This window comes from Nomascus leucogenys, chromosome 21 (genome assembly GCF_006542625.1).
Source record: "Nomascus leucogenys isolate Asia chromosome 21, Asia_NLE_v1, whole genome shotgun sequence".
In the NCBI taxonomy this organism is placed as follows: Eukaryota; Metazoa; Chordata; class Mammalia; order Primates; family Hylobatidae; genus Nomascus; species Nomascus leucogenys.
The window spans coordinates 79726590-79741859 of record NC_044401.1 but is presented as its reverse complement, the minus strand read 5'-3'; the positions used below and the strand labels follow the sequence as shown (position 1 = coordinate 79741859).

The 15270-nt window shown below is 39.3% G+C and overlaps 1 protein-coding gene across 7 annotated transcripts in view; it reads right to left on the bottom strand.

The window, feature by feature from the left end:
- FHIT (fragile histidine triad diadenosine triphosphatase) overlaps positions 1 to 15270 on the bottom strand; it is a 1530527-nt gene that overhangs the window by 1085149 nt on the left and 430108 nt on the right. The gene's annotated exons all lie outside the window — the stretch shown is intronic.

The following is a 15270-nucleotide window of genomic DNA, read 5'->3' as shown; positions in this document are numbered from 1 at the left end:
GTCTGAAGCATCCCGTGTGGGCCAGTTTACTCACTTTCCCTTGGAACTCTGGTGTCCACAGAATCTGAAGGAATCTCACAAGCAAAGGAACATGGGTTTTTTTGGTCCCACTGGCCTGAGTTTGAATCCTAGTAATGTGTTTACTACTTCTGGGTCCTTCACTGAGCCTCACTTTCCATCTCTATCAAACGGGTATAATAATATTTGAAGGGTACATTTATGAAGAGGATTTTTTTTTTTCTAAATAAGAATAAAGTATCAAGCACAGTTTCTGGCACATGTTAGATGCTATGGCAAAGTGAAAGCCCCGTGACCCACCTTACTTGCAGGAATAACCCCAAAGTGGACAAGTGACAGGGAGGCTATTGAGACCTTGCTGCTCATAAACCACTCAATGACAATGCACTAATCCCCCAACTGGCTGGTTCCTCACTGCTCTGACCTCTACCTCTGGGTTTCCTTCATGTACACTTCTTTGAAATAAAAATATCATAAACACCAATTCATTTCCTAGGATCTCATTTAGAGGTAATTGTTTCCTTTTTTAATCTAATAATCTTGGTCTACATCATGTTACATGGTCAGCTCAATGTAGTAATTGAAAGCAGATGATCATTCATTTAACAAGTATTTATTGAGATTCTACTAAGGTGTCAGGAACTATTCTCTATAGCAGTGAACATAATAGTCCAAGATTGGGCCATCATGCTGCCTACCTTCTGGGAGAGGAGACAAACAGACAAAATACATATGTAAAATACATGATTGGTTAAATAGTTCTAAGGACTCTGGAGAAACACAAAGTAGGAAGGGAGATGGTGAGTACTATGGGTTGATTTCTGTTCCCCCAACCCCTCCCCATCAGGAAAAAAGATATGTTGAAGTCATAACCCTCAGTACTTAGAATGTGACTTTATTTGGTAATAGGATTTATGCAGATATAATTATTTAAGTTAAGATGAAGTCATACTGGAGTTCGGTGGGCAGGCCTCTCATCCAATATGGTTGGATATAAGAGGATGACCACATGAAGACATAGAGACACAGGGGAGAAGGAATGCCATGTGAGAACAAAGGCAGATATTGGACTTATGTAGCTGCAAGCCAAGGATTGCCAGCAAATCACCAGAAGTTAGGAAGAGGAAAAGAAAGATTCCCCTGCAGATTTCAGAGGGAGCATGGCCCTGGAGACACGTTGATTTCAGACTTGTAGCCTCCAGAACTATGAGACAATAAATTTCAGTTGTTTTAAGCCACTCAGTATGTGGTACTTAGTTACTGCCACCCTAGGAAATCAATACAGTGTGTTTGGGGAGATTGTTGTATTTTTGAGCAAGGAGATCAGGAAAGATCTCACTGAAAAGGTAATGTCTCAGGGAAGATTTGAGGTGTAGGAGACAGCCATGATGATGGCTCTGGGTGAAGAAATTCTAGGCAGAAGCAACAGAAAGTACAAACGTCCCAGGCAGGTGCATGTTTGTATGTTAGAACAGCAGGGAGGCCAGTGTGGCTGGAATAGCCAGGGGAGAGCAGCAGGAAACCAGGTCAGAGTGATGACAAGGAGCTGGAGGGTGCTGGACCTTATGGGCCACTCTAAGAACTCAGGCTTTTACTTGGAGCAAGGTGGGAAGCCATTGCCTAATTCTGAGCAGAGGTGAACCAAGATCTGACTTACATTTTAATAAGCTCTCTCTGGCTATTTGGTAAGAATAAACTGAAGAACAAAGCCACTTAGGAGGCTCCTGCAGTTATCCTGGTGAATAAAGGTGCTAGCCAGGTAGCACACAGGATAGTGAAAACTGGTCAGTCCTATGCGAAATATTTTGAAAGCAGATTCAAAAGGATTTGCAATAGATTGCAGGTAGAGATATGCCTGACTTCTTGATAGTACGTAGAATTAAATTAGAAACCATAACAACTTATCTGTACTGATCATCTGAATAAATTATCTTCTCAAATGTCAGACCAGCCAAAGATATTAGCAACATGTTTAACAGACAGGGAATAAGTAACCAGAATATATAAGGAACTCCTAAAATCAACAAAAAGAAAAAGGTAAACAAATAAATATCTTTTTAAATAGTGATTCAAAGAAGGAAAAATGGACCACGGACATAAGAAAAGCAGCTCAACCTCACTGATATGGTTTGGCTGTGTCCCCACCCAAGTCTCACCTTGAATTGTAACTCACACAATTCCCATGTGTCATGGGAGGAACCTGGTGGGAGGTAATTGAATCATGGGAGTGGGTCTTTCCCATGCTGTTCTCATGAGAGTGAATAAGTCTCAAGAGATCTGATGTTTTAAAAAAATGGGAATCTCTCTGCACAAGCTCTCTATTTGTCTGCTGCCATCCATGTAAGATGTGACTTGCTCCTCCTTGCCTTCAGCCAGGATTGTGAGGCCACCCCAGCTACATGGAACTGTAAGTCCATTAAACTCCTTTCTGTTGTAAATTGCCCAGTCTCCATTATGTCTTTATCAGCAGCATGAAAACTGACTAACACTCTCACTAAACATGAGGAAAATGCAAATGAAAATAATGGGATTCTACTTTATTTCTATCAGACTAGTTAATATGAAAAAGACTGACACAATTCAGTGTTGTCGAAGATACGAGAAAAAATAGCATATTATTCTAGTTTACTTCCAGCAGAGTCATGAATTGGTATATTATTCTATTGAGCAATTTTACTGTATTATCAAAAGTGACACTACACATATGCCATGGCATAGTGACTCTTCTTGGGGGGTATACCAGGGCTAAGAAACATACATATAAGGGGACATATACTAAAATAATTATGGCAGCACCTTTTTCAGTATAACAAAACTTGGAAATGACCTAAAAGTCACCCTTAAAGGCAAATCAATAAATAAAATACGCTATATTTGTATGATTAAAGGATATATGGCTGTTAAAAAGAATAGATTGGTTTTATAGGCATCAGTATGGATGTTTCATAAATGTCATGGGCAGAAAAGCAACACAAAGGAAAATGTTAAATATACAAACACAATAGTATGTATTCATTGTAGGTCAGGGTCCCCAACCCCCAGGCGGCAGACCAGTACCAGTCTGTGGCCTGTTAGGAACCAGGCTACACAGCAGGAGGTGAGTGGCGGGCAAGCGAGCATTACCGCCTGAGCTCCACCTCCTGTCAGATCAGCGGGGACATTAGGTTCTCATAGGAGCAGGAACCCTATTGTGAACTGTGCATGCAAGGGATGTAGGCTGTCTGCTCCTTATGATGAGACCCTAATGCCCGATGATCTGAGGTGGAACAGTTTCTTCCCAAAACCATATCCCCCACTCCCCATCCATGGAAAAATTATCTTCCACAAAACCAGTCCCTGGTGCCAAAAAGTTGGGGACTGCTGCTGTGGATACACATATATGTATGTAAAAGTATAAACAATGGACTAGTCAAATACATTCCAAATTTATGGTAGGGAATTTTAGGCAGGTGTACAGGCAGCAAAGAAAGTGGAGGATGGAGGGAAGGACAGGATATTATTGGTGAAAATGATTTGGTTTTATCAATAACTTCTTGAAAAAAGGAAAAAAAACAACACTGGAAGCAAATCTGACCAAACAAAAACAGATACTTGTTTTGGGATAGTGAGAGTACAGATGATCATTACACTACTTTTTGTGCTCATCTGTACTTTTTTGTTTTCTAGGAGTAAAGGAAGGAGGAAAGGGAGGGAGGGACGAAGGGATGGAAGGAAGGAAGGAAGGAAGGAAGGAAGCAAGGAAGGAAGGAAGGAAGGAAACAAAGGAGTTATCAGTTCTGGACTGCACTTAAGCTAATCGCTAATCATAGATGGGGATAGATGAGGTTAGTTTTTCTTTTTTTTTTTGAGACGGAGTTTCACACTTGTTGCCCAGGCTGCAGTGCGATTGCACAATCTCGGCTCACTGCAATCTCCGCCTCCCAGGTTCAAGCGATTGTCCTGCTTCAGCCTCCCAAGTAGCTGGGATTATAGACGCGCACCACCATGCCTGGCTAATTTTGTATTTTTAGTAGAGACGGGGTTTCTCCATGTTGGTCAGGCTGGTTGAGGTTAGTTTTTTAAGGTTGAAACTCAAAACTACGTTTTAATAATCAGCGTGACCATTGGTGATTCCTCCCAGACTGTCTCAGTGTGGAGGGCTGAATTTCAGTTCAGCCCGCAGAGGGAACCATCTGTCATTTGGAATGACAAGGAGCTCTCTGCCAGGGGAACACCAGAACACCACAAGCAGCCATGGTCTTCACAACATCCCCGCTGGCCCTGGAACCGCCAACACTACAGGACACAGGAACACACATTTACAGACAAAGTAAACCAAGAGTACACCATGGACATCTTTTCAACCTTTCTAAGAGCACATTGCAATTTTCTAGAATCAAGGGAACAATATGCTTGATTAGTTCTTCAGCAGACTTGGCAATTTTGCTTGTCATATTTCTCTCTTTAAAGCAAGTTGGTCATTAACCTTCCATGTTCTAGGACTTGAGATTAGGTTTTCCCCCCACAAAATGAAAGCTTTGCTTAAAAAAAAAAAGAGTTTGCTTTAGGATAATTCATTTTTGCTGCTAATAACTGCAAGATCCTCCTTGAGCCAAGGAGATCATTCTTGAAAGGGGCTAGAATTGTGAAGAATGTTCCTTCTCTTCCTGGAGAAAGAGTCTGTGAAGGCAAAAAAGCTTGCAGGAAAGTTCAGTAATCATGAAGTGAAAGCCCAGAGTGACCTGAATGCTTCCTCCTGGGTCAATATTGTATGTTTAAAAAGAAACAACCAAACCTTCAAAGAAAAATCTGGCCATCCCCAAATCCCAGTACATGAAACTAGAAGGCAGGAGGCACCAGTAAAATGCTGGATTTGCTCTCATTGCTTGGCCTCCATCACAGTTACAATAGTTGAATATCATCCTTTTGTACGTGTCATCCTAAAAATGGGATTTGGATTGGTTTCTAACAATCAAATGAGCAAGGTAGAAAAGGAATGTTATGAATAAGTTACCAGTGTAAATATGCTATTTTGCGCCTTTGAATTTGAGTGTCGATAAACATGATTCCACACATGGAAATTAGACTTTTCAGAGCTACTACACTGAATCATTTAATTTGTCTGAGTAAGTACTTAGAATAATGTGGCTGCTCTGCACTGCAATAAACATTGGGTTTTCAAATGAACAAATGAAGTATGTGATACTCCTTATAAATGGAACTGCAGGAAAGGGCGTTCAGCTAGGGGGCTGTGCACTAAAATGGGATGGGTGATAAGAACATCTCTCTCCAGCCCCACTGATAGTGAAAGGAAAGAATCATATCACCTCTGGTGCTACATTTTCTGTTCCTGGACAGAAGCAAGGCTGAAGCCTCACTGTGAAATGATGGGGGACTGTTGCTATTTTGGGTCGTCACAGGGTAACTTGTCACACTACTCAGGACACGTGAGGACAGATAATTCTGTTCCTCCAGATTGTGGACTTGGGACTGCTTTAGTAAAATAGCATAGGGATGTATTTTGCATAGTGGTTAAGGACACGGGTTTGAATCCTGGGCTCTACCAACCAAATAGGTGCATGATTGTACCCAAGTAATCATCAGTCTTCTCCATGCTCATTTTCCTATTTGCTAAAATAAGGATAATAACTTTGGCTTCCTCATTAAGTTATTAGGGGGATTCAGTGAGATAATTTATATAAAGAACCTGGCACATGATTAGAATTCACATTTTTTATCATCATTATCATTGTCATCATTATTATTATGTTTAGCCTTACTTTCATTTTAATCCATTATTCAATTTTCATTCAAAGCTCATTAAAAGCACAACTCACTACATTGTTTAGTAATTAATTACCTTTGTTCATTTAACAAAGTATTTATACTCTGTTATATGTGCCAGGCACGTACGCTAGGGGCTAGGGTACAAAGGTGATCGAATCCTCCTCTAAGCTATTGGAGGAGATGGGCATGAGTCAAAGGCTCCCATAGCAAGTGAAACCTTTGAAACTCAGGGAATAGCTCTAAAGGAAAGGAGCAGGCTAGCCATGGTGGCTCATGCATGTAATCCCAGCACGTTGGGAGGTGAGGTGCGTGGATCACCTGAGGTCAGGAGTTCGCGACCAGCCTGGCCAACATGGCAAACACCCGTCTCTACTAAAAATACAAAAATTAGCCGGGCATGGTGGCGGGTGCCTGTAATTCCAGCCACTCGGGAGACTGAGGTAGGAGATTCACTTGAACTTCGGAGGCAGAGGTTGCAGTGGGCCGAGATCGTGCCATTGCACTGCAGCCTGGGCAACAAGAGCGAAATGCTGTCTTAAAACAAACAAACAAACAAACAAAAAGAATGGAGCAGATCACTCTAAGAGATACTAAAACAAAGGAACTGAAATTAAACCTGAGACCTAAAGGATGAGAAGGAGGAGAACAAGGGATGGAATGACGGCTTTCTTGAGAGAGACAAAACAACATTCAGAGGCATGGAGTATACAGCACTTTATCATCACTATTACAAGTCACTGCAAAAAGATCTACTGAATAGCTCAATTAAATCTAACAACTATGTGACAAGCACCTACTATGAGCCAGGTGCTGTGCCAAACCCTGGAAACACCATAGTAAAGACACATATGATCCATGCCTGCACCCTTACCTCCCAACACCTGCTCCTGTGTTTGAAAACCACACCAAACTCAATATTTACTTTGTAACCAATAAATTACCCCTTTCGGTTTGATCACAGAGAGATTTCACCTGCATGGAAAAAACTGGAATGCTTTCTCTGGTCAGACAAGGAATGTTACATAAGGCAAATAATTCCCTTTCTTCTTAGTTGCTGGATACCTACAAACAAATTTAGTTTATTCCATGGGCCTACCAGCTTATACTACTAAAGATGGTCATGTTTCTCTTTCATGATTAATTGTTCTATTATTTGTAGACTACCTTTAATTTAGTAAACAGCCTCAAATTATTTGGAAAGTTATTAGAAGAGGAGACAAAAGTAAAAGAAAACAAGGAAAAGAGATCTCAAGTTTCTTGAGATCTGGGAATTGTCCAATGTGCTTTTTGTAGTATTTGTGGTACCTAACATGGTGCTGGATGGAAAGCTTTTAATAACTTCTGATTGTCAGATGGATGAAGAATATAAAGCTTTCCTGGTTCAACTTGGGCTCCATTAGAAGGAGGGAAGAATTGAAACTTGGTAGACCAGAATATGCCTCCCCACAACATGCTCCTTTAGCATAAGGATTATTTTGAGCTGATTATTTTGAGAGACTGCAGCTACAGGAGAAGGTCTGAAAACAGAATAGAAGTTACCTTTTTGTAAAAGGAATTTACATCTATAAAGGAAATTTCTATTCATGAGGGCGTCTCCCTCTCTGTACCAGGAAGAGAAGGATGACCAAATCACTAGAGACTCTTACCCATGGAGAAGACGCCAACTTAAATCTGCATAACAAACCTTACTCATGTTTACCATACCTTTCCTGGGCACCCCTCCACAACTGACTATCCCCCATACCCTTCTTTTTTTTGTTTCAGTGGACAATGGTATTTGAGCCTGAACTGAAAGCCACCTCTTTGAGATTTATTCATATCTCTGGGTATCTCCCATGTGTACATGAGATACATGCATTTTAAACTTCTGTTTGGTTTTCTCTTGTTTCTGGGCCTATCCCAACCTAACGACCATAAAAGGTAAAGAGAAAATTATTTTTCCTTCCCTACACTTACTTTTCTCTAGTCTCCAGGTTGAGAGGAAAGAACTCAAAAAAGTAGCTGGAAAGTTTAGCATGATTTTCACTGTAAAGCAGCCCAATAACCAAACAGAAGCATCATGTAAACCAAAAGAAGAGAGTGGTAAGTGACATATAAGGTACCATTAGCGATTTCTCTCAGGGAATAAGATTCTTGTAACGAAATATTTACCTTTCTTATTCTGGTGCTAGTAAAAAGAGAAACATCACAGTTTTAATTAATGTGTAAGTAACAGGGAAAAATACTAAGCTTCTTTATGACAAAATGGAAATATATTTGCAATTCCATATCCTAATGTTCTCTCAGTTATTTTGGAAAAACTATTAAACCTTTGGTTTCTTCCACATTAGGAGAGCAAAAAGCTATAATATGGCCTATCTGGTTAACTATCGGGAAGAGGAGAAATCAATTTAAAAGAAATTTGGAAGACACCTACTTTATCTATATTAGAGCAAAGTAGAGATTTGTCTTGTTCACAGCCAAAGCAATCCAATTCTCACACACACACACACGCACACACACACAGACACAAAACAAATGTTGCATTTACGGAGGTATTAAAACATCTCATCCTTGTCCTTAGCTTAACATATTAATGAGAATTTCTGAATTAATCTCCAATCGTGAACTGCGTGTAGGTGTGATATGAGGGCAGTGAATAGTGCGCAGCTTGCTTCAGGCATCTTTTATGACATTCTCTGACACATAGAAAATCTTTAAGATTAAATTATTTCTGTATTTTCCTAAGAAACTCATTAGTACTAACAAGCATACCACTTCCCCAACTAGTTGATAAACAGAAGAGAAAATATTATTAAGTGATGGCACTTGAGGAAATAGTTAAAAGGAGAAACTCAGAACATAAGATTGTGATTATATATATAATGAGGAGACTCTCAAAATGGCACAGAAAGGAAAGGAACGAGTTGAAGCTGAAAAACATATGTTTTTAGGAGGTAAGTTATTCCATAAAGCAATTACTAAAATGTGAGAGTTCTTCTCATGGTTCTCAACCTTTTACTCTGAAAGAGAACTTATAATGCAAGACTAAGAGAGCCAATTACTTCAGCACCAAGGTACATCCTAAATCTCTGGACTTGGCAGTTCAAAAAAACTCTTGGAAAATGTTCTTCTAAAATATTCACTAACACCCCTGACTTTATAAATGTAGACTCTAAAAGGATGAATGAAAACTAACCAATTAGATAGCAAAATGGAGAAGAGAGAGCACTGAATAAAAAGACCTGCCAGAGTTCCAGTTGTACCTCTGCCACTAGCTTCAGACTTAGTTCATATTTACAATGAAACCATAATCATAACAATTAATAATTATGGAACACTTAGTATGCCAATAACTTTTCACATATTATCTAATCTAATCATCCTAACAGCCTGTGAGGGAGACACCACATTAGAGAAAAGCAGTTGAAGAGCTTGTCCAAGACCACCCAGCTGCTCTGAGTGATGGGTTAGGATTCAAACACGACATTTTTGGACCCCAGAGCCCAACGCTTAATCACTCACTCTGCAGACGAGTTCAGAAACCTCCTAGGATGATCTAAAAGGCTTCTTTCAGCAATAGGGCGCTAAGATTTATGAGACATGATTGTATAATGGAAAAAAATCTCAGGTTTTTGAAGTGACTGTGTAGCCCAGTTGAGCAGCGTCTTCTCTAAGCCTCAGAATCGTAGATAACAACACTACTTACCTTACAAGCTGGCCTAAGGATCAGAGATAATACCAGAGCCCTCAGCCCCAAGTAATAATAATAATAACAGGCAGCATTTATATAACGCTCACTATGTGCTGGGCACCATCTAAGCATTTTTTTCCCCACATTAAAGTATGCAATCTTCACAATGACCTTAAAAGTACTATTATTTTCTACTTTTTATCTAATTGTATAAGAATACAATTAGATAAAAAGAAAAAAAAAAGAGTTCTATTGTTTTCATTCCTGTTTTACCAACGAGGAAACAGAGGCAAAGAGAGTTAAATTACTTGATCTAAATCACAGTTATTAAGTTGCAGATCTTGGATTCCAATCCAGACAGAATGACTCACCGGACAACCCAAAACATATTGGAGGCACTCCTACTGATACATAAAGAACCTCCTTGCCATGCCCAATGTCTGTGCCACTCTCACCCAAAATAACAAATTTAACATAAACTTGGGAGGATGAAATACATAGGGATGCCCAGATAACCTGCCTACTGTCATTCCGCAGATTGTGCCTTTAAAGAAACCAATTTCAATAGAAACCAGCAAGAAAGAGATACATCAGGTATGTCGGATATATGTGGTCACCATAATTTTTTCTCCTTCCTGGCTAATCACTCTCTTTGTGCTGATAACGTGCTGCTTTAGATCAATTAATAATAATAAAAAAAAAAAAGCACAGAGGCACCATAAAAGTTGTTTTTCCTGTTTTCAATCTGAAAGAAATTCAGTCTCTTATTCATTTTAAAAACTATTTTAACAATAGCTTTTACTTAACCCAATATATCAACATATTATTTCAACATGTTAATAAAAGTTAATAAGAGATTTTATGCTAAGCATTCAAAATTCAGAGTGTACTTTACATTTAAGGCCCATCTCAAATCAGATTAACCTGATTAGTCTGAATGCTCAGTAGCCATATATGTTGCTAGTGGCTACCATATTAGGCATCACAGTTCTAGAAAGATTGGCTTAGAAAAGCCCTGGTTGGTGATATTTATAGGTCTCTTTCCTTGGGCTGGTCATATTCCCCAGAAAGATATCTTTCAATCTCCTGCCTTAGGGGTATAAGCCTGGGTGCCATTGTTCTGAGATTTAAGTATGGGAAAGAGCAGAAGCCCCATCATATTGTCTCACACTTAAGCCGCAATTTTCATCATTATACCCATGCTCAGCTATGCATGGTGACTCCAGTCACACGCCCTGTAGTTGGTCCAACCCCTCCAGTCTTCCTCCTGGGGAAGTAGGGAGGGAGGCAGTTGGGAGAGGCAGTTCCCAGGCTATGCGGGTTGGGAAAGAACTCTGGGGACTGATTAGCAGTTATTTGTTATTCTTTCAAGGTTCTTTTAATATTCCTTCATTCCCACTTTCATACATTTACAGTGCCATGAATTCCTGACACTTTCTAGAAGCTCAGTTTAGATTTTACCGTTTCTCTCTGCTTTTAAATCCGTCCCTGGCCTTTTAAGATAGCTTCTACAATTATATTCTGTGACCTTCTCCTCTATTATTTTTGTTCATATTCCCCTCCCCCTTTCTAACTCACATTTTTTATTTGAAATAATTGTAGACTCACATGAAGGTTGTAAGAAAAAATACAGAGAGGGTCCATATGCCCTTTATCCAATTCCCTTCAATGGTAACATCTTGGAAAACTATTACACAGTAACACAACCAAGATATTGACAATGACACAGTCAAAACACAGAATGTGTCCATCACAGGGATCCTCTTGTTGCTCTTTAATAGCCACACCCACTTCCCTCCCACTCCACCCCTTCTTAACTTTTAACCACAAATCTGTACTCCATTTATATAATTTTTTCATTTCAAAAATGTTATACAAGTGGAGTCATACAGTGTGTAATCTTTTGTTATTTTTTTCCCTTTAATCTATTCCCTGAAGATTCAGCCAAGTAGTTTCATGTATTAATAACTCATTGCTGAGTAGTATTCGATGGTATGGATGGACCACAGTTTGCTTAACCATTCACTCAATAAAGGACATCTGAGTTGTGTCCAGTTTGGGGCTATTACAGATAAAGCCCTATGAAAATTCATGTATGGGTTTTGGTGTGAACATAAGCTTTTGTTTACTTGGGATAAATGCCCAGGAGTACAATAAGTGCATGTTTAATTTTGTAAGAAACTGCCAAACCATTTTCTAGAGTTGCTATAACATTTTACATTCTCACCGGTAACACAGTTTCTCTGCATCCTCACCAGAATTTCGTGTTATCATTATCTTTTATTGAAGCTATTTCAATATGTTTGTAGTGATAACTCACTGTGGTTTTGATTTGCATTTCCCTGATGGCTAATATTGTTGAACATCTTTTCATGTGCTTAGTTGCCACCTGTGTCACCTCTTCAGTAAAATGTCTGGCCTTGACTTTTACCTATTTTCTAATTGAGTTGCTTGGATTTTTTACTGTTGAGTTTGAAAATTCTTCATATATTCTAAATACTAGTCCTTTGTCAGATACATAGTTTGCAAATATTTTCTTCCAGCCTGTAGTTATTCTTTTATTCTCTTAAAAGGGTCTTAGGCCAGGTGTGGTGGCTCACACCTGTAATCCCAGCATTTGGGAGGCCAAGGAGGGTGGATCTTTTGAGGTCAGGAGTTTGAGACCTGACCAACATGGCAAAAGCCAGTTTGAACTAAAAAGAAAAAAAAATACAAAAATTAGCCAGCCACAGTGGCATGCACCTGTAGTCCCAGCTATTCCAGAGCCTCAGGCAGGAGAATCGCTTGAACCTGGGAGGCAGAAGTTGCAGTGAGCCGAGATTGTGCCGCTGCCCTCCAGCTTGGGGAACTGAGTGAGACACTGTCTCAGAAAAGAAAAGAAAAGAAAAAAAAAAAAACTCTTTCACAGTGCAAAAGCAAAAGTTTTAATTCTGATATAGTCCAATATATCGCCATTATATCACTTTTTTCCTGTTATGGATTGTGTTTATGTCAAATCTAAGAACTCTTTCCCTGGCCAGAGATTCCAAAGATTTTTCTCTAATGCTTTCTTCTTCTAAAAGAAGGGTTCTTTATTCTGTTCCATTGATCTATGTTTCTGTCACTCCGTGGATAGCCACATAGTAACTATGTAATACTTCTTGAAACTGGGTAGACTGATTGCTCCCACTTTATTATTTCTTTTTCAATATTGTTTTAGCTACTCTAGTTCCTTTGTTTCTGTATAAATTTTAGAATAATCTCATCTATATGTGAAAAAAAATCATGCTGAGATTTTGATAGGAACTGCTTTAAAGCTGTATATCAATTTGGGAAGAACCGGTATCTTTACTATGCTGTGACTTTCAAATCATGAACACAATATTTTTCTCCATTTATTTACATTAAAAAATTTATTTCATCAACATTATATAGTTTTCAACAAACCAGTTCTATAAATGTTTTATTGGATTTATATAAGTATTTCATATTTTTGAGCTAAGGCAAATTGTACTATATTTTTAAAATTTGTGTCCACAGATTCATTGCTAGTATACAGAAATACAACTGATAATTTAAATGTTTAATCTCGTATCCTGCCACCTTAATGAACTCAATTATTAGTTTTTCATTTGTTTGTTTGAGATAGGGTCTCACTCTGCCACCCAGGTTGGAGTGCAGTGGCACACAGGTATTGGCACAAACACAACCTTCTGTAGCCTCAACCTCCTGAGCTCCACCCATGCTCCTGCCTCAGTCTCCTAAGTAGCTGGGATGACAGGCATACACCACCAGGCCTGGTTCATTTGTTGTTGTTGAGGAGAGATGAGGTCTCTCCATATGTCCCAGGCTGGTCTTGAACTCCTAGGCTCCAGCAATCCTCCTGCCTCGGCCTCCCATCGTGTTGGGATGACAGTCATCAGTCACTACACCCAGCCACTTACTAGTTTTAAGAGTTAGTTTTGTATTTTTTTGTCTTTGTTGATCACTTAGGGTTTTCTGTGTAGAAAATCATGTCATCAGCAAATATTAACAGTTTTCTTTCTTTCAATCTGTAGGCCTTTTATTTCCCTTTCTTGCCTTACTGCATTGATTAGAACTTCCTGCATTATGTTGAATAGGAGTGGTGAAACCAGCCTCGCATTGCTGGCCTAGACTCCATTTCGTCGTGGTATATTATTCTTTTAGACTGAATTCTGTTAATATTTTGTTAAGGATAGTTGTGTCTCTATTTATGATGATTATTGGTATATATTTTTCTTTTTTGCGCTGTTTTTTTCTGTTTTTCATATCTGGGTAATACCAGCTTCCTAAAATGAATTGTGAAGTGTTCTCTCCTATTTTCTGGAAGAGATTGTATAAAACTCCTATTAATTCTTCTTTAAATGTTTGGTAAAATTCTCCAGTAAAGCCATCTGGGCCTAAATATTTATTTTCAGGGAGTTTTTAAATGATTAATTCAATTTTTAATAGTTATGGGCTTTCAAATATTATCTATTTCATGATAGGTGAATGGTAGGGATTTGTGTTTTTGAGGAAGTGTCCCATTTCATCTAAGTTGTCAAATTTATGTGTGTAGAGTTGTTCATGGCATTTCTTTATTATCTTTTTGATGTCCACAGGTCAATAGTGATATCTCCTCTTTCATTCCTGATATTGTAACCAAATGCAGGTCCAGATGCCCACTGTTTACAGAGTCCAGTTAACAAGAGTGAGGTCTGGTAGAAAGAAAGTCATTTTACTAACCAAAACCAGTAAAGGTGAAATGGTCAGATTCCTGCCCAAAGCAATCACTTTGATTTTGGGGGAAGGCAGGGGTTTAAAAAGGGAAAACTTGATAAGGAAGGCATGCAAGAATTATACTAAGTAGGCCGGGCACGGTGGCTCACGCTTGTAATCCCAGCGCTTTGGGAGGCCGAGGCGGGCGGATCACGAGGTCAGAAGATCGAGACCACGGTGAAACCCCGTCTCTACTAAAAATACAAAAAAATTAGCCGGGCGTGGTGGCGGGCGCCTGTAGTCCCAGCTACTCGGAGAGGCTGAGGCAGGAGAATGGCGGGAACCCGGGAGGCGGAGCTTGCAGTGAGCCGAGATCGCGCCACTGCACTCCAGCCTGGGCGACAGAGCGAGACTCCATCTCAAAACAAAAAACAAAAAACAAAAACAAAAACAAACAAACAAACAAAAAAACACAAATTCTCTTAGTTTTCCTTCATCTGAGAATATTTTGACTTCCCCTTTATTCCTGAGGATATTTTCACAGGCCATAGGATCCTGGCTTGACTGTTGATTGTTATTTGCATTCAGGAGTTTGAAAGCTTTAAGTTCCTGAGTCTCAGCAGAAACTCAAAAATAATACATGCAAGAAGAGCTAAAAAAAAAATACAATAAACCAGATCCTATCGAATTAAAATGTCACCAGGCTATAAGAAACTCTGATTCTGGCAGAAAAGATAAACATGTGAAAAATAATTACAATAATGTGTGATAAGTGCAAAAATGTAGGTATGTACTTGTCATGATGCTGACACACAGAGAGAATCAGCACTGCTTGAGAGAATCAGTGGAAACTTCTCAGAGATGTGTGAAACAGGTTCTGAAAGTTAGGTAGTAAAAGGAGTTCCTGGGTGGAAGGGGAACCCTGCACAAAAGCCCTGAGAAAAGCAGAAAAGATGATACATTTGAGAATCTGTGAGACTGAATGCCTGGCTGAGGTATAGAACATCATCGGAACAAGCAAGAGATGCTATAGAAAAGACAGCTAAAGGATGGATGCTGGGCTAGAGGGCCTTACCCTTTACTATACTCCACTTATCCTGTGTACCGCGAGGAGC